The 25,062-nt window shown below is 43.8% G+C and overlaps 1 long non-coding RNA gene across 5 annotated transcripts in view; it reads left to right on the top strand.

The window, feature by feature from the left end:
* Positions 1-25,062, top strand: part of LOC307181178 — a 523,312-nt gene that overhangs the window by 360,359 nt on the left and 137,891 nt on the right. For 2 of the 5 annotated variants that reach the window (XR_013826074.1, XR_013826075.1), the window contains exon 2: positions 10,077-10,166. The exons of the other annotated variants lie outside the window; for them this stretch is intronic. This is a non-coding gene — a long non-coding RNA (uncharacterized lncRNA). The remainder of the gene's footprint in view (positions 1-10,076; positions 10,167-25,062) is intronic. 5 annotated transcript variants of the gene reach the window in all.

Here is a 25,062-nt window from a genome sequence, read left to right on the forward strand (position 1 = left end):
GAAGACTGTTAGTAAAGCGTCTGGAATGTTGCACCCGAGTACCAGGGGAGGAAAACTGAGACATATTTGAACACGTCTCCCGTTCACATGGTTGATCATACTCTGGGTTCCACATGCATGTTTTAGCTGAAGGAAGAATACCTTAAACCTGGAGAGTTGAGACCCGTGGAATGGGTACCATGCAATATGACTTCAAAGGGTCTTCATTTGCTCACCGAACCTCTCCAATCCTATCACTGCTGCGTTTATGCCCCTGTACACACGCTTGATTCTCTTTTGGAGACATAGCAATCCATAGGTTTTAAGATACTTACTAGTCAGGTACATTCTTAGGCGTTTAATATGGGGTGTTGAGTCCATTTCGTTGAGGAAGGAGTAGCTCTTGTCTATTCCATATTTGGCTTAAGGAACTTTATCTGTGCTCATTTCAATCTCTGGTTTTATGCAGCACCCCAACTCACCTTTCCCCTTAAGCAAGCATAAGTTGGTTTTCTAAATTTGAGACCCTGTTCTGTTTTGGAATGCAGTTCCTGTGTAGCCAAGTTTACATTCCGTGTATTAGTGATATCTTATGATGTTTCTTTTTCTGTGTGACTTATTTCAGTTAGAATCATCGCACCTGAATCCACTCATTATGCTGCTACGGGCCTGATGACATAGATTTCATTGCTGAGTGATACTGCATTGTACGTAAGTACCACAAGTTCTTTATCCATTTTTCACTTTCTGTGATATTGAACTTGTATGGTAAACGAGGTTCTTGTAAATGGAGGTGTCCCAAACTTTGGGGTGGCTGTGTCTTTTTGATTTTAATTTCCCTAAGCTATAGGACCATAAGTGGAAGTGCCCTAGGCTCTGTTGCTTTGTTTTTTAGATGTTTCAGGAAACACCATACACTTCTCCCGAGTGTCTGTTGGCAACTTACATCCCGCCCATCAGCATAACAAGGCTCCCAGTTCTCCATGGCCTGTCCTGCCTTTCTGGATTTTACACTTTTTTCAGATGGCCCTTTTGACCGGGGGGAAGTGAGACTTCATTGTAGTGCAGATTTCCTTTGCAAGCTTGCTTGGTTGGCCAAAAAGGGCGTATGCGTTTTTTCCTGAATATATTCAGGAAAAAACGCATACGCCCTTTTTGGCCAAGTGCATCATTGTGGACGTTCTGCCTCTTTTCCTATGCTTTCAATGCAATTCCAGTCTACCTCCTGAAATCGGTTTCCTGCAATTCTGCCCCGCTTTCAAGTCCTCTTGGCAGCCTTACTTCAGTCTATTTTTGGACGATAGCTGTCATTTATAACTCTGCAGGTTTGTGAATTACAGTGCCCCTGAGCTCCTTTCTTCAACTCGCTTTCTTTTGAGCTGGCCGCAACACCGCAGGATGGCTTCAGGCCCTAATCTGGTTCCGGTACGGCACACTGAGCCTTTGGTTATTTCCTCTTCCTGGTGGGAAATGAGAGTTAAATTTGCCCGTCCAGACACCTTCAGCTAGCCTCTCATTGGTTCTCGCTATTCCTGTTCATCTTCCGCAGAAATTGCAAACTGGGCCAAACAGGAGGTTAAAGGCGCTGACTCTCCAAGTGGGGAGAGTGTTAGTAAAGCGTCTGGAATGTTGCACCCGAGTACCAGGGGAGGAAAACTGAGACATATTTGAACACATCTCCCGTTCACATGGTTGATCATACTTGGGTTCCACATGCATGTTTTAGCTGAAGGAAGAATACCTTAAACCTGGAGAGTTGAGACCCGTGGAATGGGTACCATGCAATATGACTTCAAAGGGTCTTCATTTGCTCACCGAACCTCTCCAATCCTATCACTGCTGCGTTTATGCCCCTGTACACACGCTTGATTCTCTTTTGGAGACATAGCAATCCATAGGTTTTACGATACTTACTAGTCAGGTACATTCTTAGGCGTGTAATATGCGGTGTTGAGTCCATTTCGTTGAGCAAGGAGTAGCTCTTGTCTATTCCATATTTGACTTAAGGAACTTTATCTGTGCTCATTTCAATCTCTGGTTTTATGCAGCACCCCAACTCACCTTTCCCCTTAAGCAAGCATAAGTTGGTTTTCTAAATTTGAGACCCTGTTCTGTTCTGTAATTCAGTTCCTGTGTAGCCAAGTTTACATTCCGTGTATTACTGATATCTTATGATGTTTCTTTTTCTGTGTGACTTATTTCAGTTAGAATCATCATACCTGAATCCACTCATTGTGCTGCTAAGGGCCTGATGACACAGATTTCATTGCTGAGTGATATTGCTTTGTAAGTAAATACCACAACTTCTTTATCCATTTTTCACTTTCTGCGATGTTGAACTTGTACTGTAAACGAGGTTGTTGTAAACAGAGCCATTCCAAATTTAGGGGTGGCTGTGTCTTTTTTATTTTAATTTCCCTAAGCTATAGGACCATAAGTGGAAGTGCCCTAGGTTCTGTTGCTTTGTTTTTTAGATGTTTCAGGAAACACCATACACTTCTCCCGAGTGGTTGTTGGCAATTTACATCCCGCCCATCAGCATAACAAGGCTCCCAGTTCTCAATGGCCTGTTGCCTTTCTGGATTTTACACTTTTTTCAGATGGCCCTTTTGACCAGGGGGAAGTGAGACTTCATTGTAGTGCAGATTTCCTTTGCAAGCTTGCTTGGTTGGCCAAAAAGGGCGTATGCGTTTTTTCCTGAATATATTCAGGAAAAAACGCATACGCCCTTTTTGGCCAAGTGCATCATTGTGGACGTTCTGCCTCTTTTCCTATACTTTCAATGCAATTCCAGTCTACCTCCTGAAATCGGTTTCCTGCAATTCTGCCCCGCTTTCAAGTCCTCTTGGCAGCCTTACTTCAGTCTATTTTTGGACGATAGCTGTCATTTATAACTCTGCAGGTTTGTGAATTACAGTGCCCCTGAGCTCCTTTCTTCAACTCGCTTTCTTTTGAGCTGGCCGCAACACCGCAGGATGGCTTCAGGCTCTAATCTGGTTTTGGCACGGCACGATGAGCCTTTGGTTATTTCCTCTTCCTGGTGGGTAATGAGAGTTAAATTTGCCCGTCCAGACACCTCCAGCTAGCCTCTCATTTGTTCTCGCTATTCCTGTTCATCTTCCGCAGAAATTGCAAACTGGGCCAAACAGGAGGTTAAAGGGACTGACTCTCCAAGTGGGGAGAGTGTTAGTAAAGCGTCTGGAATGTTGCACCCGAGTACCAGGGGAGGAAAACTGAGACATATTTGAACACGTCTCCCGATCACATGGTTGATCATACTCTAGGTTCCACATGCATGTTTTAGCTGAAGGAAGAATACCTTAAACCTGGGTATTTGAAACCCGTGGAATGGGTACCATGCAATATGACTTAAAAGGGTCTTCATTTGCTCACCGAACATCTCCAATCCTATCACTGCTGCGTTTATACCCCTGTACACACGCTTGATTCTCTTTCGGAGACATAGCAATCCATAGGTTTTAAGATACTCACTAGTCAGGTACATTCTTAGGCGTTTAATATGCGGTGTTGAGTCCATTTCGTTGAGCAAGGAGTAGCTCTTGTCTATTCCATATTTGACTTAAGGAACTTTATCTGTGCTCATTTCAATCTCTGGTTTTATGCAGCACCCCAACTCACCTTTACCCTTAAGCAAGCATAAGTTGGTTTTCTAAATTTGAGTCCCTGTTCTGTTCTGTAATTCAGTTCCTGTGTAGCCAAGTTTACATTCCGTGTATTACTGATATCTTATGATGTTTCTTTTTCTGTGTGACTTACTTCAGTTAGAATCATCATACCTGAATCCACTCATTGTGCTGCTAAGGGCCTGATGACACAGATTTCATTGCTGAGTGATATTGCTTTGTAAGTAAATACCACAACTTCTTTCTCCATTTTTCACTTTCTGCGATGTTGAACTTGTACTGTAAACGAGGTTCTTGTAAACAGAGCCGTTCCAAACTTTGGGGTGGCTGTGTCTTTTTGATTTTAATTACCCTAAGCTATAGGACCATAAGTGGAAGTGCCCTAGGTTCTGTTGCTTTGTTTTTTAGATGTTTCAGGAAACACCATACACTTCTCCCGAGTGTCTGTTGGCAATTTACATCCCGCCCATCAGCATAACAAGGCTCCCAGTTCTCCATGTCCTGTCTTGTCTTTCTGGATTTTACACTTTTTTCAGATGGCCCTTTTGACCGGGGGGAAGTGAGACTTCATTGTAGTGCAGATTTCCTTTGCAAGCTTGCTTGGTTGGCCAAAAAGTGCGTATGCGTTTTTTCCTGAATATATTCAGGAAAAAACGCATACGCCCTTTTTGGCCAAGTGCATCATTGTGGACGTTCTGCCTCTTTTCCTATGCTTTCAATGCAATTCCAGTCTACCTCCTGAAATCGGTTTCCTGCAATTCTGCCCCGCTTTCAAGTCCTCTTGGCAGCCTTACTTCAGTCTATTTTTGGACGATAGCTGTCATTTATAACTCTGCAGGTTTGTGAATTACAGTGCCCCTGAGCTCCTTTCTTCAACTCGCTTTCTTGTGACCTGGCCGCAACACCGCAGGATGGCTTCAGGCCCTAATCTGGTTCCGGTACGGCACACTGAGCCTTTGGTTATTTCCTCTTCCTGGTGGGAAATGAGAGTTAAATTTGCCCGTCCAGACACCTTCAGCTAGCCTCTCATTGGTTCTCGCTATTCCTGTTCATCTTCCGCAGAAATTGCAAACTGGGCCAAACAGGAGGTTAAAGGCGCTGACTCTCCAAGTGGGGAGAGTGTTAGTAAAGCGTCTGGAATGTTGCACCCGAGTACCAGGGGAGGAAAACTGAGACATATTTGAACACATCTCCCGTTCACATGGTTGATCATACTTGGGTTCCACATGCATGTTTTAGCTGAAGGAAGAATACCTTAAACCTGGAGAGTTGAGACCCGTGGAATGGGTACCATGCAATATGACTTCAAAGGGTCTTCATTTGCTCACCGAACCTCTCCAATCCTATCACTGCTGCGTTTATGCCCCTGTACACACGCTTGATTCTCTTTTGGAGACATAGCAATCCATAGGTTTTACGATACTTACTAGTCAGGTACATTCTTAGGCGTGTAATATGCGGTGTTGAGTCCATTTCGTTGAGCAAGGAGTAGCTCTTGTCTATTCCATATTTGACTTAAGGAACTTTATCTGTGCTCATTTCAATCTCTGGTTTTATGCAGCACCCCAACTCACCTTTCCCCTTAAGCAAGCATAAGTTGGTTTTCTAAATTTGAGACCCTGTTCTGTTCTGTAATTCAGTTCCTGTGTAGCCAAGTTTACATTCCGTGTATTACTGATATCTTATGATGTTTCTTTTTCTGTGTGACTTATTTCAGTTAGAATCATCATACCTGAATCCACTCATTGTGCTGCTAAGGGCCTGATGACACAGATTTCATTGCTGAGTGATATTGCTTTGTAAGTAAATACCACAACTTCTTTATCCATTTTTCACTTTCTGCGATGTTGAACTTGTACTGTAAACGAGGTTGTTGTAAACAGAGCCATTCCAAATTTAGGGGTGGCTGTGTCTTTTTGATTTTAATTTCCCTAAGCTATAGGACCATAAGTGGAAGTGCCCTAGGTTCTGTTGCTTTGTTTTTTAGATGTTTCAGGAAACACCATACACTTCTCCCGAGTGGTTGTTGGCAATTTACATCCCGCCCATCAGCATAACAAGGCTCCCAGTTCTCAATTGCCTGTTGCCTTTCTGGATTTTACACTTTTTTCAGATGGCCCTTTTGACCAGGGGGAAGTGAGACTTCATTGTAGTGCAGATTTCCTTTGCAAGCTTGCTTGGTTGGCCAAAAAGGGCGTATGCGTTTTTTCCTGAATATATTCAGGAAAAAACGCATACGCCCTTTTTGGCCAAGTGCATCATTGTGGACGTTCTGCCTCTTTTCCTATGCTTTCAATGCAATTCCAGTCTACCTCCTGAAATCGGTTTCCTGCAATTCTGCCCCGCTTTCAAGTCCTCTTGGCAGCCTTACTTCAGTCTATTTTTGGACGATAGCTGTCATTTATAACTCTGCAGGTTTGTGAATTACAGTGCCCCTGAGCTCCTTTCTTCAACTCGCTTTCTTGTGACCTGGCCGCAACACCGCAGGATGGCTTCAGGCCCTAATCTGGTTCCGGCACTGCACGCTGAGCCTTTGGTTATTTCCTCTTCCTGGTGGGAAATGAGAGTTAAATTTGCCCGTCCAGACACCTCCAGCTAGTCTCTCATTGGTTCTCGCTATTCCTGTTCATCTTCCGCAGAAATTGCAAACTGGGCCAAACAGGAGATTAAAGGCGCTGACTCTCCAAGTGGGGAGAGTGTTAGTAAAGCGTCTGGAATGTTGCACCCGAGTACCAGGGGAGGAAAACTGAGACATATTTGAACACGTCTCCCGTTCACATGGTTGATCATACTTGGGTTCCACATGCATGTTTTAGCTGAAGGAAGAATACCTTAAACCTTGAGAGTTGAGACCCGTGGAATGGGTACCATGCAATATGACTTCAAAGGGTCTTCATTTGCTCACCGAACCTCTCCAATCCTATCACTGCTGCGTTTATGCCCCTGTACACATGCTTGATTCTCTTTCGGAGACATAGCAATCCATAGGTTTTAAGATACTTATTATTCAGGTACATTCTTAGGCGTTTAATATGCGGTGTTGAGTCCATTTCGTTGAGCAAGGAGTAGCTCTTGTCTATTCCATATTTGACTTAAGGAACTTTATCTGTGCTCATTTCAATCTCTGGTTTTATGCAGCACCCCAACTCACCTTTACCCTTAAGCAAGCATAAGTTGGTTTTCTAAATTTGAGACCCTGTTCTGTTCTGTAATTCAGTTCCTGTGTAGCCAAGTTTACATTCCATGTATTACTGATATTTTATGATGTTTCTTTTTCTGTGTGACTTACTTCAGTTAGAATCATCATACCTGAATCCACTCATTGTGCTGCTAAGGGCCTGATGACACAGATTTCATTGCTGAGTGATATTGCTTTGTAAGTAAATACCACAACTTCTTTATCCATTTTTCACTTTCTGCGATGTTGAACTTGTACGGTAAACGAGGTTCTTGTAAACAGAGGCGTCCCAAACTTTGGGGTGGCTGTGTCTTTTTGATTTTAATTTCCGTAAGCTATAGGACCATAAGCGGCAGTGCCCTAGGCTCTGTTGCTTTGTTTTTTAGATGTTTCAGGAAACACCATACACTTCTCCCGAGTGTCTGTTGGCAATTTACATCCCGCCCATCAGCATAACAAGGCTCCCAGTTCTCCATGGCCTGTTCTGCCTTTCTGGATTTTACACTTTTTTCAGATGGCCCTTTTGACCGGGGGGAAGTGAGACTTCATTGTAGTGCAGATTTCCTTTGCAAGCTTGCTTGGTTGGCCAAAAAGGGCGTATGCGTTTTTTCCTGAATATATTCAGGAAAAAACGCATACGCCCTTTTTGGCCAAGTGCATCATTGTGGACGTTCTGCCTCTTTTCCTATGCTTTCAATGCAATTCCAGTCTACCTCCTGAAATCGGTTTCCTGCAATTCTGCCCCGCTTTCAAGTCCTCTTGGCAGCCTTACTTCAGTCTATTTTTGGACGATAGCTGTCATTTATAACTCTGCAGGTTTGTGAATTACAGTGCCCCTGAGCTCCTTTCTTCAACTCGCTTTCTTGTGACCTGGCCGCAACACCGCAGGATGGCTTCAGGCCCTAATCTGGTTCCGGCCCGGCACGCTGAGCCTTTGGTTAATTCCTCTTCCTGGTGGGAAATGAGAGTTAAATTTGCCCGTCCAGACACCTCCAGCTAGCCTCTCATTGGTTCTCGCTATTCCTGTTCATCTTCCGCAGAAATTGCAAACTGGGCCAAACAGGAGGTTAAAGGCGCTGACTCTCCAAGTGGGGAGAGTGTTAGTAAAGCGTCTGGAATGTTGCACCCGAGTACCAGGGGAGGAAAACTGAGACATATTTGAACACGTCTCCCGTTCACATGGTTGATCATACTTGGGTTCCACATGCATGTTTTAGCTGAAGGAAGAATACCTTAAACCTGGAGAGTTAAGACCCGTGTAATGGGTACCATGCAATATGACTTCAAAGGGTCTTCATTTGCTCACCGAACCTCTCCAATCCTATCACTGCTGCGTTTATGCCCCTGTACACATGCTTGATTCTCTTTCGGAGACATAGCAATCCATAGGTTTTAAGATACTTACTAGTCAGGTACATTCTTAGGCGTTTAATATGCGGTGTTGAGTCCATTTCGTTGAGGAAGGAGTAGCTCTTGTCTATTCCATATTTGACTTAAGGAACTTTATCTGTGCTCATTTCAATCTCTGGTTTTATGCAGCACCCCAACTCACCTTTACCCTTAAGCAAGCATATGTTGGTTTTCTAAATTTGAGACCCTGTTCTGTTCTGTAATTCAGTTCCTGTGTAGCCAAGTTTACATTCCGTGTATTACTGATATCTTATGATGTTTCTTTTTCTGTGTGACTTACTTCAGTTAGAATCATCATACCTTAATCCACTCATTGTGCTGTTAAGGGCCTGATGACACAGATTTCATTGCTGAGTGATATTGCTTTGTAAGTAAATACCACAACTTCTTTATCCATTTTTCACTTTCTGCGATGTTGAACTTGTACTGTAAACGAGGTTCTTGTAAACAGAGGCGTCCCAAACTTTGGGGTGGCTGTGTCTTTTTGATTTTAATTTCCCTAAGCTATAGGACCATAAGTGGCAGTGCCCTAGGCTGTGTTGCTTTGTTTTTTAGATGTTTCAGGAAACACCATACACTTCTCCCGAGTGTCTGTTGGCAATTTACATCCCGCCCATCAGCATAACAAGGCTCCCAGTTCTCCATGGCCTGTCCTGCCTTTCTGGATTTTACACTTTTTTCAGATGGCCCTTTTGACCGGGGGGAAGTGAGACTTCATTGTAGTGCAGATTTCCTTTGCAAGCTTGCTTGGTTGGCCAAAAAGGGCGTATGAGTTTTTTCCTGAATATATTCAGGAAAAACCGCATACGCCCTTTTTGGCCAAGTGCATCATTGTGGACGTTCTGCCTCTTTTCCTATGCTTTCAATTCAATTCCAGTCTACTTCCTGAAATCGGTTTCCTGCAATTCTGCCCCGCTTTCAAGTCCTCTTGGCAGCCTTACTTCAGTCTATTTTTGGACGATAGCTGTCATTTATAACTCTGCAGGTTTGTGAATTACAGTGCCCCTGAGCTCCTTTCTTCAACTCGCTTTCTTGTGACCTGGCCGCAACACCGCAAGATGGCTTCAGGCCCTAATCTGGTTCCGGTCCGGCATGCTGAGCCTTTGGTTAATTCCTCTTCCTGGTGGGAAATGAGAGTTAAATTTGCCCGTCCAGACACCTCCAGCTAGCCTCTCATTGGTTCTCGCTATTCCTGTTCATCTTCCGCAGAAATTGCAAACTGGGCCAAACAGGAGGTTAAAGGGACTGACTCTCCAAGTGGGGAGAGTGTTAGTAAAGCGTCTGGAATGTTGCACCCGAGTACCAGGGTACGAAAACTGAGACATATTTGAACACGTCTCCCGATCACATGGTTGATCATACTCTGGGTTCCACATGCATATTTTAGCTGAAGGAAGAATACCTTAAACCTGGGTAGTTGAAACCCGTGGAATGGGTACCATGCAATATGATTTCAAAGGGTCTTCATTTGCTCACCGAACCTCTCCAATCCTATCACTGCTGCGTTTATGCCCCTGTACACATGCTTGATTCTCTTTCGGAGACATAGCAATCCATAGGTTTTAAGATACTTACTAGTCAGGTACATTCTTAGGCGTTTAATATGCGGTGTTGAGTCCATTTCGTTGAGCAAGGAGTAGCTCTTGTCTATTCCATATTTGGCTTAAGGAACTTTATCTGTGCTCATTTCAATCTCTGGTTTTATGCAGCACCCCAACTCACCTTTCCCCTTAAGCAAGCATAAGTTGGTTTTCTAAATTTGAGACCCTGTTCTGTTTTGGAATGCAGTTCCTGTGTAGCCAAGTTTACATTCCGTGTATTAGTGATATCTTATGATGTTTCTTTTTCTGTGTGACTTATTTCAGTTAGAATCATCGTACCTGAATCCACTCATTATGCTGCTACGGGCCTGATGACATAGATTTCATTGCTGAGTGATACTGCATTGTACTTAAGTACCACAAGTTCTTTATCCATTTTTCACTTTCTGTGATATTGAACTTGTACGGTAAACGAGGTTCTTGTAAACGGAGGCGTCCCAAACTTTGGGGTGGCTGTGTCTTTTTGATTTTAATTTCCCTAAGCTATAGGACCATAAGTGGAAGTGCCCTAGGCTCTGTTGCTTTGTTTTTTAGATGTTTCAGGAAACACCATACACTTCTCCTGAGTGGTTGTTGGCAATTTACATCCCGCCCATCAGCATAACAAGGCTCCCAGTTCTCCATGGCCTGTCCTGCCTTTCTGGATTTTACACTTTTTTCAGATGGCCGTTTTGACCGGGGGGAAGTGAGACTTCATTGTAGTGCAGATTTCCTTTGCAAGCTTGCTTGGTTGGCCAAAAAGGGCGTATGCGTTTTTTCCTGAATATATTCAGGAAAAAACGCATACGCCCTTTTTGGCCAAGTGCATCATTGTGGACGTTCTGCCTCTTTTCCTATGCTTTCAATGCAATTCCAGTCTACCTCCTGAAATCGGTTTCCTGCAATTCTGCCCCGCTTTCAAGTCCTCTTGGCAGCCTTACTTCAGTCTATTTTTGGACGATAGCTGTCATTTATAACTCTGCAGGTTTGTGAATTACAGTGCCCCTGAGCTCCTTTCTTCAACTTGCTTTCTTGTGACCTGGCCGCAACACCGCAGGATGTCTTCAGGCCCTAAACTGGTTCCGGCACGGCACGCTGAGCCTTTGGTTATTTCCTCTTCCTGGTGGGAAATGAGAGTTAAATTTGCCCGTCCAGACACCTCCAGCTAGTCTCTCATTGGTTCTCGCTATTCCTGTTCATCTTCCGCAGAAATTGCAAACTGGGCCAAACAGGAGGTTAAAGGTGCTGACTCTCCAAGTGGGGAGAGTGTTAGTAAAGCGTCTGGAATGTTGCACCCGAGTACCAGGGGAGGAAAACTGAGACATATTTGAACACGTCTCCCGTTCACATGGTTGATCATACTTGGGTTCCACATGCATGTTTTAGCTGAAGGAAGAATACCTTAAACCTGGAGAGTTGAGACCCGTGTAATGGGTACCATGCAATATGACTTCAAAGGGTCTTCATTTGCTCACCGAACCTCTCCAATCCTATCACTGCTGCGTTTATGCCCCTGTTCACATGCTTGATTCTCTTTCGGAGACATAGCAATCCATAGGTTTTAAGATACTTACTAGTCAGGTACATTCTTAGGCGTTTAATATGCAGTGTTGAGTCCATTTCGTTGAGCAAGGAGTAGCTCTTGTCTATTCCATATTTGACTTAAGGAACTTTATCTGTGCTCATTTCAATCTCTGGTTTTATGCAGCACCCCAACTCACCTTTCCCCTTAAGCAAGCATAAGTTGGTTTTCTAAATTTGAGACCCTGTTCTGTTCTGTAATTCAGTTCCTGTGTAGCCAAGTTTACATTCCGTGTATTACTGATATCTTATGATGTTTCTTTTTCTGTGTGACTTACTTCAGTTAGAATCATCATACCTGAATACACTCATTGTGCTGCTAAGGGCCTGATGATACAGATTTCATTGCTGAGTGATATTGCTTTGTAAGTAAATACCACAACTTCTTTCTCCATTTTTCACTTTCTGCGATGTTGAACTTGTACTGTAAACGAGGTTCTTGTAAACAGAGCCGTTCCAAACTTTGGGGTGGCTGTGTCTTTTTGATTTTAATTTCCCTAAGCTATAGGACCATAAGTGGCAGTGCCCTAGGTTCTGTTGCTTTGTTTTTTAGATGTTTCAGGAAACACCATACACTTCTCCCGAGTGGTTGTTGGCAATTTACATCCCGCCCATCAGCATAACAAGGCTCCCAGTTCTCCATGGCCTGTCCTGCCTTTCTGGATTTTACACTTTTTTCAGATGGCCGTTTTGACCGGGGGGAAGTGAGACTTCATTGTAGTGCAGATTTCCTTTGCAAGCTTGCTTGGTTGGCCAAAAAGGGCGTATGCGTTTTTTCCTGAATATATTCAGGAAAAAACGCATACGCCCTTTTTGGCCAAGTGCATCATTGTGGACGTTCTGCCTCTTTTCCTATGCTTTCAATGCAATTCCAGTCTACCTCCTGAAATCGGTTTCCTGCAATTCTGCCCCGCTTTCAAGTCCTCTTGGCAGCCTTACTTCAGTCTATTTTTGGACGATAGCTGTCATTTATAACTCTGCAGGTTTGTGAATTACAGTGCCCCTGAGCTCCTTTCTTCAACTCGCTTTCTTTTGAGCTGGCCGCAACACCGCAGGATGGCTTCAGGCCCTAATCTGGTTCCGGTACGGCACGCTGAGCCTTTGGTTATTTCCTCTTCCTGGTGGGAAATGAGAGTTAAATTTGCCCGTCCAGACACCTCCAGCTAGCCTCTCATTGGTTCTCGCTATTCCTGTTCATCTTCCGCAGAAATTGCAAACTGGGCCAAACAGGAGGTTAAAGGCGCTGACTCTCCAAGTGGGGAGAGTGTTAGTAAAGCGTCTGGAATGTTGCACCCGAGTACCAGGGGAGGAAAACTGAGACATATTTGAACACGTGTCCCGTTCACATGGTTGATCATACTTGGGTTCCACATGCATGTTTTAGCTGAAGGAAGAATACCTTAAACCTGGAGAGTTGAGACCTGTGGAATGGGTACCATGCAATATGACTTCAAAGGGTCTTCATTTGCTCACCGAACCTCTCCAATCCTATCACTGCTGCGTTTATGCCCCTGTACACATGCTTGATTCTCTTTCGGAGACATAGCAATCCATAGGTTTTAAGATACTTACTAGTCAGGTACATTCTTAGGCGTTTAATATGCGGTGTTGAGTCCATTTCGTTGAGCAAGGAGTAGCTCTTGTCTATTCCATATTTGGCTTAAGGAACTTTATCTGTGCTCATTTCAATCTCTGGTTTTATGCAGCACCCCAACTCACCTTTACCCTTAAGCAAGCATAAGTTGGTTTTCTAAATTTGAGACCCTGTTCTGTTCTGTAATTCAGTTCCTGTGTAGCCAAGTTTACATTCCGTGTATTACTGATATCTTATGATGGTTCATTTTCTGTGTGACTTATTTCAGTTAGAATCATCATACCTGAATCCACTCATTGTGATGCTAAGGGCCTGATGACATAGATTTCATTGCTGAGTGATATTGCTTTGTAAGTAAATACCACAACTTCTTTATCCATTTTTCACTTTCTGCGATGTTGAACTTGTACTGTAAACGAGGTTCTTATAAACAGAGGCGTCCCAAACTTTGGGGTGGCTGTGTCTTTTTGATTTTAATTTCCCTAAGCTATAGGACCATAAGTAGCAGTGCCCTAGGCTCTGTTGCTTTGTTTTTTAGATGTTTCAGGAAACACCATACACTTCTCCCGAGTGTCTGTTGGCAATTTACATCCCGCCCATCAGCATAACAAGGCTCCCAGTTCTCCATGGCCTGTCCTGCCTTTCTGGATTTTACACTTTTTTCAGATGGCCCTTTTGACTGGGGGGAAGTGAGACTTCATTGTAGTGCAGATTTCCTTTGCAAGCTTGCTTGGTTGGCCAAAAAGGTCGTATGCGTTTTTTCCTGAATATATTCAGGAAAAACCGCATACGCCCTTTTTGGCCAAGTGCATCATTGTGGACGTTCTGCCTCTTTTCCTATGCTTTCAATGCAATTCCAGTCTACCTCCTGAAATCGGTTTCCTGCAATTCTGCCCCGCTTTCAAGTCCTCTTGGCAGCCTTACTTCAGTCTATTTTTGGACGATAGCTGTCATTTATAACTCTGCAGGTTTGTGAATTACAGTGCCCCTGAGCTCCTTTCTTCAACTCGCTTTCTTGTGACCTGGCCGCAACACCGCAGGATGGCTTCAGGCCCTAATCTGATTCTGGCATGGCACGCTGAGCCTTTGGTTAATTCCTCTTCCTGGTAGGAAATGAGAGTTAAATTTGCCCGTCCAGACACCTCCAGCTAGTCTCCATTGGTTCTCGCTATTCCTGTTCATCTTCCGCAGAAATTGCAAACTGGGCCAAACAGGAGGTTAAAGGGACTGACTCTCCAAGTCGGGAGAGTGTTAGTAAAGCGTCTGGAATGTTGCACCCGAGTACCAGGGGAGGAAAACTGAGACATATTTGAACACGTCTCCCGATCACATGGTTGATCATACTCTAGGTTCCACATGCATGTTTTAGATGAAGGAAGAATACCTTAAACCTAGGTAGTTGAAACACGTGGAATGGGTACCCTGCAATATGAGTTCAAAGGGTCTTCATTTGCTCACCCAACCTCTCCAATCCTATCACTGCTGCGTTTATGCCCCTGTACACATGCTTGATTCTCTTTTGGAGACATAGCAATCCATAGGTTTTAAGATACTTACAAGTCAGGTACATTCTTAGGCGTTTAATATGCGTTGTTGAGTCCATTTCGTTGAGCAAGGAGTAGCTCTTGTCTATTCCATATTTGGCTTAAGGAACTTTATCTGTGCTCATTTCAATCTCTGGTTTTATGCAGCACCCCAACTCACCTTTCCCCTTAAGCAAGCATAAGTTGGTTTTCTAAATTTGAGACCCTGTTCTGTTCTGTAATTCAGTTCCTGTGTAGCCAAGTTTACATTCCGTGTATTACTGATATCTTATGATGTTTCTTTTTCTGTGTGACTTATTTCAGTTAGAATCATCGTACCTGAATCCACTCATTATGCTGCTACGGGCATGATGACATAGATTTCATTGCTGAGTGATACTGCATTGTACGTAAGTACCACAAGTTCTTTATCCATTTTTCACTTTCTGTGATATTGAACTTGTATGGTAAACGAGGTTCTTGTAAACGGAGGCGTCCCAAACTTTGGGGTGGCTGTGTCTTTTTGATTTTAATTTCCCTAAGCTATAGGACCATAAGTGGAAGTGCCCTAGGCTCTGTTGCTTTGTTTTTTAGATGTTTCAGGAAACACCATACACTTCTCCCGAGTGGTTGTTGGCAATTTACATCCCGCCCATCAGCATAACAAGGCTCCCAGTTGTCCATGGCCTGTCCTGCCTTTCTGGATTTTACACTTTTTTCAGATGGCCCTTTTGACCGGGGGGAAGTGAGACTTCATTGTAGTGCAGATTTCCTTTGCAAGCTTGCTTGGTTGGCCAAAAAGGGCGTATGCGTTTTTTCCTGAATATATTCAGGAAAAAACGCATACGCCCTTTTTGGCCAAGTGCATCATTGTGGACGTTCTGCCTCTTTTCCTATGCTTTCAATGCAATTCCAGTCTACCTCCTGAAATCGGTTTCCTGCAATTCTGCCCCGCTTTCAAGTCCTCTTGGCAGCCTTACTTCAGTCTATTTTTGGACGATAGCTGTCATTTATAACTCTGCAGGTTTGTGAATTACAGTGCCCCTGAGCTCCTTTCTTCAACTTGCTTTCTTGTGACCTGGCCGCAACACCGCAGGATGGCTTCAGGCCCTAATCTGGTTCCGGCACGGCACGCTGAGCCTTTGGTTATTTCCTCTTCCTGGTGGGAAATGAGAGTTAAATTTGCCCGTCCAGACACCTCCAGCTAGTCTCTCATTGGTTCTCGCTATTCCTGTTCATCTTCCGCGGAAATTGCAAACTGGGCCAAACAGGAGGTTAAAGGCGCTGACTCTCCAAGTGGGGAGAGTGTTATTAAAGCGTCTGGAATGTTGCACCCGAGTACCAGGGGAGGAAAACTGAGACATATTTGAACACGTCTCCCGTTCACATGGTTGATCATACTTGGGTTCCACATGCATGTTTTAGGTGAAGGAAGAATACCTTAAACCTGGAGAGTTAAGACCCGTTTAATGGGTACCATGCAATATGACTTCAAAGGGTCTTCATTTGCTCACCGAACCTCTCCAATCCTATCACTGCTGCGTTTATGCCCCTGTACACACGCTTGATTCTCTTTCGGAGACATAGCAATCCATAGGTTTTAAGATACTTACTAGTCAGGTACATTCTTAGGCGTTTAATATGCGGTGTTGAGTCCATTTCGTTGAGCAAGGAGTAGCTCTTGTCTATTCCATATTTGACTTAAGGAACTTTATCTGTGCTCATTTCAATCTCTGTTTTTATGCAGCACCCCAACTCACCTTTCCCCTTAAGCAAGCATAAGTTGTTTTTCTAAATTTGAGACGCTGTTCTGTTCTGTAATTCAGTTCCTGTGTAGCCAAGTTTACATTCCGTGTATTACTGATATCTTATGATGTTTCTTTTTCTGTGTGACTTACTTCAGTTAGAATCATCATACCTGAATCCACTCATTGTGCTGCTAAGGGCCTGATGACACAGATTTCATTGCTGAGTGATATTGCTTTGTAAGTAAATACCACAACTTCTTTCTCCATTTTTCACTTTCTGCGATGTTGAACTTGTACTGTAAACGAGGTTCTTGTAAACAGAGCCGTTCCAAACTTTGGGGTGGCTGTGTCTTTTTGATTTTAATTTCCCTAAGCTATAGGACCATAAGTGGAAGTGCCCTAGGTTCTGTTGCTTTGTTTTTTAGATGTTTCAGGAAACACCATACACTTCTCCCGAGTGGTTGTTGGCAATTTACATCCCGCCCATCAGCATAACAAGGCTCCCAGTTCTCCATGGCCTGTCCTGCCTTTCTGGATTTTACACTTTTTTCAGATGGCCCTTTTGACCGGGGGGAAGTGAGACTTCATTGTAGTGCAGATTTCCTTTGCAAGCTTGCTTGGTTGGCCAAAAAGGGCGTATGCATTTTTTCCTGAATATATTCAGGAAAAAACGCATACGCCCTTTTTGGCCAAGTGCATCATTGTGGACGTTCTGCCTCTTTTCCTATGCTTTCAATGCAATTCCAGTCTACCTCCTGAAATCGGTTTCCTGCAATTCTGCCCCGCTTTCAAGTCCTCTTGGCAGCCTTACTTCAGTCTATTTTTGGACGATAGCTGTCATTTATAACTCTGCAGGTTTGTGAATTACAGTGCCCCTGAGCTCCTTTCTTCAACTCGCTTTCTTTTGAGCTGGCCGCAACACCGCAGGATGGCTTCAGGCCCTAATCTGGTTCCGGTACGGCACGCTGAGCCTTTGGTTATTTCCTCTTCCTGGTGGGAAATGAGAGTTAAATTTGCCCGTCCAGACACCTCCAGCTAGCCTCTCATTGGTTCTCGCTATTCCTGTTCATCTTCCGCAGAAATTGCAAACTGGGCCAAACAGGAGGTTAAAGGTGCTGACTCTCCAAGTGGGGAGAGTGTTAGTAAAGCGTCTGGAATGTTGCACCCGAGTACCAGGGGAGGAAAACTGAGAGATATTTGAACACGTCTCCCGTTCACATGGTTGATCATACTTGGGTTCCACATGCATGTTTTAGCTGAAGGAAGAATACCTTAAACCTGGAGAGTTGAGACCCGTGGAATGGGTACCATGCAATATGACTTCAAAGGGTCTTCATTTGCTCACCGAACCTCTCCAATCCTATCACTGCTGCGTTTATGCCCCTGTACACATGCTTGATTCTCTTTCGGAGACATAGCAATCCATAGGTTTTAAGATACTTACTAGTCAGGTACATTCTTAGGCGTTTAATATGCGGTGTTGAGTCCATTTCGTTGAGCAAGGAGTAGCTCTTGTCTATTCCATATTTGACTTAAGGAACTTTATCTGTGCTCATTTCAATCTCTGGTTTTATGCAGCACCCCAACTCACCTTTACCCTTAAGCAAGCATAAGTTGGTTTTCTAAATTTGAGACCCTGTTCTGTTCTGTAATTCAGTTCCTGTGTAGCCAAGTTTACATTCCATGTATTACTGATATCTTATGATGGTTCATTTTCTGTGTGACTTATTTCAGTTAGAATCATCATACCTGAATCCACTCATTGTGCTGCTAAGGGCCTGATGACATAGATTTCATTGCTGAGTGATATTGCTTTGTAAGTAAATACCACAACTTCTTTATCCATTTTTCACTTTCTGCGATGTTGAACTTGTACTGTAAACGAGGTTCTTGTAAACAGAGGCGTCCCAAACTTTGGGGTGGCTGTGTCTTTTTGATTTTAATTTCCCTAAGCTATAGGACCATAAGTGGCAGTGCCCTAGGCTCTGTTGCTTTGTTTTTTAGATGTTTCAGGAAACACCATACACTTCTCCCGAGTGTCTGTTGGCAATTTACATCCCGCCCATCAGCATAACAAGGCTCCCAGTTCTCCATGGCCTGTCCTGCCTTTCTGGATTTTACACTTTTTTCAGATGGCCCTTTTGACTGGGGGGAAGTGAGACTTCATTGTAGTGCAGATTTCCTTTGCAAGCTTGCTTGGTTGGCCAAAAAGGGCGTATGCGTTTTTTCCTGAATATATTCAGGAAAAAACGCATACGCCCTTTTTGGCCAAGTACATCATTGTGGACGTTCTGCCTCTTTTCCTGTGCTTTCAATGCAATTCCAGTCTACCTCCTGAAATCGGTTTCCTGCAATTCTGCCCCGCTTTCAAGTCCTCTTGGCAGCCTTACTTCAGTCTATTTTTGGACGATAGCTGTCATTTATAACTCTGCAGGTTTGTGAATTACAGTGCCCCTGAGCTCCTTTCTTCAACTCGCTTTCTTGTGACCTGGCCGCAACACCGCAGGATGGCTTCAGGCCCTAATCTGATTCTGGCATGGCACGCTGAGCCTTTGGTTAATTCCTCTTCCTGGTAGGAAATGAGAGTTAAATTTGCCCGTCCAGACACCTCCAGCTAGTCTCCATTGGTTCTCGCTATTCCTGTTCATGTTCCGCAGAAATTGCAAACTGGGCCAAACAGGAGGTTAAAGGGACTGACTCTCCAAGTCGGGAGAGTGTTAGTAAAGCGTCTGGAATGTTGCACCCGAGTACCAGGGTACGAAAACTGAGACATATTTGAACACGTCTCCCGATCACATGGTTGATCATACTCTAGGTTCCACATGCATGTTTTAGATGAAGGAAGAATACCTTTAACCTAGGTAGTTGAAACACGTGGAATGGGTACCCTGCAATATGAGTTCAAAGGGTATTCATTTGCTCACCCAACCTCTCCAATCCTATCACTGCTGCGTTTATGCCCCTGTACACATGCTTGATTCTCTTTTGGAGACATAGCAATCCATAGGTTTTAAGATACTTACAAGTCAGGTACATTCTTAGGCGTTTAATATGCGTTGTTGAGTCCATTTCGTTGAGCAAGGAGTAGCTCTTGTCTATTCCATATTTGGCTTAAGGAACTTTATCTGTGCTCATTTCAATCTCTGGTTTTATGCAGCACCCCAACTCACCTTTACCCTTAAGCAAGCATAAGTTGGTTTTCTAAATTTGAGTCCCTGTTCTGTTCTGTAATTCAGTTCCTGTGTAGCCAAGTTTACATTCCGTGTATTACTGATATCTTATGATGTTTCTTTTTCTGTGTGACTTACTTCAGTTAGAATCATCATACCTGAATCCACTCATTGTGCTGCTAAGGGCCTGATGACACAGATTTCATTGCTGAGTGATATTGCTTTGTAAGTAAATACCACAACTTCTTTCTCCATTTTTCACTTTCTGCGATGTTGAACTTGTACTGTAAACAAGGTTCTTGTAAACAGAGGCGTCCCAAACTTTGGGGTGGCTGTGTCTTTTTGATTTTAATTTCCCTAAGCTATAGGACCATAAGTGGAAGTGCCCTAGGTTCTGTTGCTTTGTTTTTTAGATGTTTCAGGAAACACCATACACTTCTCCCGAGTGGTTGTTGGCAATTTACATCCCGCCCATCAGCATAACAAGGCTCCCAGTTCTCCATGGCCTGTCCTGCCTTTCTGGATTTTACACTTTTTTCAGATGGCCCTTTTGACCGGGGGGAAGTGAGACTTCATTGTAGTGCAGATTTCCTTTGCAAGCGTGCTTGGTTGGCCAAAAAGGACGTATGCGTTTTTTCCTGAATATATTCAGGAAAAAACGCATACGCCTTTTTTGGCCAAGTGCATCATTGTGGACGTTCTGCCTCTTTTCCTATGCTTTCAATGTAATTCCAGTCTACCTCCTGAAATCGGTTTCCTGCAATTCTGCCCCGCTTTCAAGTCCTCTTGGCAGCCTTACTTCAGTATATTTTTGGACGATAGCTGTCATTTATAACTCTGCAGGTTTGTGAATTACAGTGCCCCTGAGCTCCTTTCTTCAACTCGCTTTCTTTTGAGCTGGCCGCAACACCGCAGGATGGCTTCAGGCCCTAATCTGGTTCCGGTACGGCACGCTGAGCCTTTGGTTATTTCCTCTTTCTGGTGGGAATTGAGAGTTAAATTTGCCCGTCCAGACACCTCCAGCTAGCCTCTCATTGGTTCTCGCTATTCCTGTTCATCTTCCGCAGAAATTGCAAACTGGGCCAAACAGGAGGTTAAAGGCGCTGACTCTCCAAGTGGGGAGAGTGTTAGTAAAGCGTCTGGAATGTTGCACCCGAGTACCAGGGGAGGAAAACTGAGACATATTTGAACACGTCTCCCGTTCACATGGTTGATCATACTTGGGTTCCACATGCATGTTTTAGCTGAAGGAAGAATACCTTAAACCTGGAGAGTTGAGACCTGTGGAATGGGTACCATGCAATATGACTTCAAAGGGTCTTCATTTGCTCACCGAACCTCTCCAATCCTATCACTGCTGCGTTTATGCCCCTGTACACATGCTTGATTCTCTTTCGGAGACATAGCAATCCATAGGTTTTAAGATACTTACTAGTCAGGTACATTCTTAGGCGTTTAATATGCGGTGTTGAGTCCATTTCGTTGAGCAAGGAGTAGCTCTTGTCTATTCCATATTTGGCTTAAGGAACTTTATCTGTGCTCATTTCAATCTCTGGTTTTATGCAGCACCCCAACTCACCTTTACCCTTAAGCAAGCATAAGTTGGTTTTCTAAATTTGAGACCCTGTTCTGTTCTGTAATTCAGTTCCTGTGTAGCCAAGTTTCCATTCCGTGTATTACTGATATCTTATGATGTTTCTTTTTCTGTGTGACTTACTTCAGTTAGAATCATCATACCTGAATACACTCATTGTGCTGCTAAGGGCCTGATGACACAGATTTCATTGCTGAGTGATATTGCTTTGTAAGTAAATACCACAACTTCTTTCTCCATTTTTCACTTTCTGCGATGTTGAACTTGTACTGTAAACGAGGTTCTTGTAAACAGAGCCGTTCCAAACTTTGGGGTGGCTGTGTCTTTTTGATTTTAATTTCCCTAAGCTATAGGACCATAAGTGGCAGTGCCCTAGGTTCTGTTGCTTTGTTTTTTAGATGTTTCAGGAAACACCATACACTTCTCCCGAGTGGTTGTTGGCAATTTACATCCCGCCCATCAGCATAACAAGGCTCCCAGTTCTCCATGGCCTGTCCTGCCTTTCTGGATTTTACACTTTTTTCAGATGGCCCTTTTGACCGGGGGGAAGTGAGACTTCATTGTAGTGCAGATTTCCTTTGCAAGCTTGCTTGGTTGGCCAAAAAGGGCGTATGCGTTTTTTCCTGAATATATTCAGGAAAAAACGCATACGCCCTTTTTGGCCAAGTGCATCATTGTGGACGTTCTGCCTCTTTTCCTATGCTTTCAATGCAATTCCAGTCTACCTCCTGAAATCGGTTTCCTGCAGTTCTGCCCCGCTTTCAAGTCCTCTTGGCAGCCTTACTTCAGTATATTTTCGGACGATAGCTGTCATTTATAACTCTGCAGGTTTGTGAATTACAGTGCCCCTGAGCTCCTTTCTTCAACTCGCTTTCTTTTGAGCTGGCCGCAACACCGCAGGATGGCTTCAGGCCCTAATCTGGTTCCGGTACGGCACGCTGAGCCTTTGGTTATTTCCTCTTCCTGGTGGGAAATGAGAGTTAAATTTGCCCGTCCAGACACCTCCAGCTAGCCTCTCATTGGTTCTCGCTATTCCTGTTCATCTTCCGCAGAAATTGCAAACTGGGCCAAACAGGAGGTTAAAGGCGCTGACTCTCCAAGTGGGGAGAGTGTTAGTAAAGCGTCTGGAATGTTGCACCCGAGTACCAGGGGAGGAAAACTGAGACATATTTGAACACGTCTCCCGTTCACATGGTTGATCATACTTGGGTTCCACATGCATGTTTTAGCTGAAGGAAGAATACCTTAAACCTGGAGAGTTGAGACCTGTGGAATGGGTACCATGCAATATGACTTCAAAGGGTCTTCATTTGCTCACCGAACCTCTCCAATCCTATCACTGCTGCGTTTATGCCCCTGTACACATGCTTGATTCTCTTTCGGAGACATAGCAATCCATAGGTTTTAAGATACTTACTAGTCAGGTACATTCTTAGGCGTTTAATATGCGGTGTTGAGTCCATTTCGTTGAGCAAGGAGTAGCTCTTGTCTATTCCATATTTGGCTTAAGGAACTTTATCTGTGCTCATTTCAATCTCTGGTTTTATGCAGCACCCCAACTCACCTTTACCCTTAAGCAAGCATAAGTTGGTTTTCTAAATTTGAGACCCTGTTCTGTTCTGTAATTCAGTTCCTGTGTAGCCAAGTTTACATTCCGTGTATTACTGATATCTTATGATGGTTCATTTTCTGTGTGACTTATTTCAGTTAGAATCATCATACCTGAATCCACTCATTGTGATGCTAAGGGCCTGATGACATAGATTTCATTGCTGAGTGATATTGCTTTGTAAGTAAATACCACAACTTCTTTATCCATTTTTCACTTTCTGCGATGTTGAACTTGTACTGTAAACGAGGTTCTTGTAAACAGAGCCGTTCCAAACTTTGGGGTGGCTGTGTCTTTTTGATTTTAAATTCCCTAAGCTATAGGACCATAAGTGGAAGTGCCCTAGGCTCTGTTGCTTTGTTTTTTAGATGTTTCAGGAAACACCATACACTTCTCCCGAGTGGTTGTTGGCAATTTACATCCCGCCCATCAGCATAACAAGGCTCCCAGTTCTCCATGGCCTGTCCTGCCTTTCTGGATTTTACACTTTTTTCAGATGGCCCTTTTGACCAGGGGGAAGTGAGACTTCATTGTAGTGCAGATTTCCTTTGCAAGCTTTTTGGTTGGCCAAAAAGGGCGTATGCGTTTTTTCCTGAATATATTCAGGAAAAAACACATACGCCCTTTTTGGCCAAGTGCATCATTGTGGACGTTCTGCCTCTTTTCCTATGCTTTCAATGCAATTCCAGTCTACCTCCTGAAATCGGTTTCCTGCAATTCTGCCCCGCTTTCAAGTCCTCTTGGCAGCCTTACTTCAGTCTATTTTTGGACGATAGCTGTCATTTATAACTCTGCAGGTTTGTGAATTACAGTGCCCCTGAGCTCCTTTCTTCAACTCGCTTTCTTGTGACCTGGCCGCAACACCGCAGGATGGCTTCAGGCCCTAATCTGATTCCGGCACGGCACGCTCAGCCTTTGGTTATTTCCTCTTCCTGGTGGGAAATGAGAGTTAAATTTGCCCGTCCAGACACCTCCAGCTAGCCTCTCATTGGTTCTCGCTATTCCTGTTCATCTTCCGCAGAAATCGCAAACTGGGCCAAACAGGAGGTTAAAGGCGCTGACTCTCCAAGTGGGGAGAGTGTTAGTAAAGCATCTGGAATGTTGCACCCGAGTACCAGGGGAGGAAAACTGAGACATATTTGAACACGTCTCTCGTTCACATGGTTGACCTTACTTGATTCCACATGCATGTTTTAGCTGAAGGAAGAATACCTTAAACCTGGAGAGTTGAGACCCGTGTAATGGGTACCATGCAATATGACTTCAAACGGTCTTCATTTGCTCACCGAACCTCTCCAATCCTATCACTGCTGCGTTTATGCCCCTGTACACACTCTTGATTCTCTTTCGGAGACATAGCAATCCATAGGTTTTAAGATACTTACTAGTCAGGTACATTCTTAGGCGTTTAATATGCGGTGTTGGGTCCATTTCGTTGAGCAAGGAGTAGCTCTTGTCTATTCCATATTTGGCTTAAGGAACTTTATCTGTGCTCATTTCAATCTCTGGTTCTATGCAGCACCCCAACTCACCTTTACCCTTAAGCAAGAATAAGTTGGTTTTCTAAATTTGAGACCCTGTTGTGTTCTGTAATTCAGTTCCTGTGTAGCCAAGTTTACATTCCGTGTATTACTGATATCTTATGATGTTTCTTTTTCTGTGTGACTTATTTCAGTTAGAATCATCATACCTGAATCCACTCATTGTGCTGCTAAGGGCCTGATGACATAGATTTCATTGCTGAGTGATATTGCTTTGTAAGTAAATACCACAACTTCTTTATCCATTTTTCACTTTCTGCGATGTTGAACTTGTACTGTAAACGAGGTTCTTGTAAACAGAGGCGTCCCAAACTTTGGGGTGGCTGTGTCTTTTTGATTTTAATTTCCCTAAGCTATAGGACCATAAGTGGCAGTGCCCTAGGCTCTGTTGCTTTGTTTTTTAGATGTTTCAGGAAACACCATACACTTCTCCGGAGTGGTTGTTGGCAATTTACATCCCGCCTTTCAGCATAACAAGGCTCCCAGTTCTCCATGGCCTGTCCTGCCTTTCTGGATTTTACACTTTTTTCAGATGGCCCTTTTGACCGGGGGGAAGTGAGACTTCATTGTAGTGCAGATTTCCTTTGCAAGCTTGCTTGGTTGGCCAAACAGGGCGTATGCGTTTTTTCCTGAATATATTCAGGAAAAAACGCATACGCCCTTTTTGGCCAAGTGCATCATTGTGGACGTTCTGCCACTTTTCCTATGCTTTCAATGCAATTCCAGTCTACCTCCTGAAATCGGTTTCCTGCAATTCTGCCCCGCTTTCAAGTCCTCTTGGCAGCCTTACTTCAGTCTATTTTTGGACGATAGCTGTCATTTATAACTCTGCAGGTTTGTGAATTACAGTGCCCCTGAGCTCCTTTCTTCAACTCGCTTTCTTGTGAGCTGGCCGCAACACCGCAGGATGG

This window comes from Stenella coeruleoalba, assembly GCF_951394435.1.
Source record: "Stenella coeruleoalba genome assembly, contig: scaffold_184, whole genome shotgun sequence".
NCBI classification, from domain to species: Eukaryota; Metazoa; Chordata; class Mammalia; order Artiodactyla; family Delphinidae; genus Stenella; species Stenella coeruleoalba.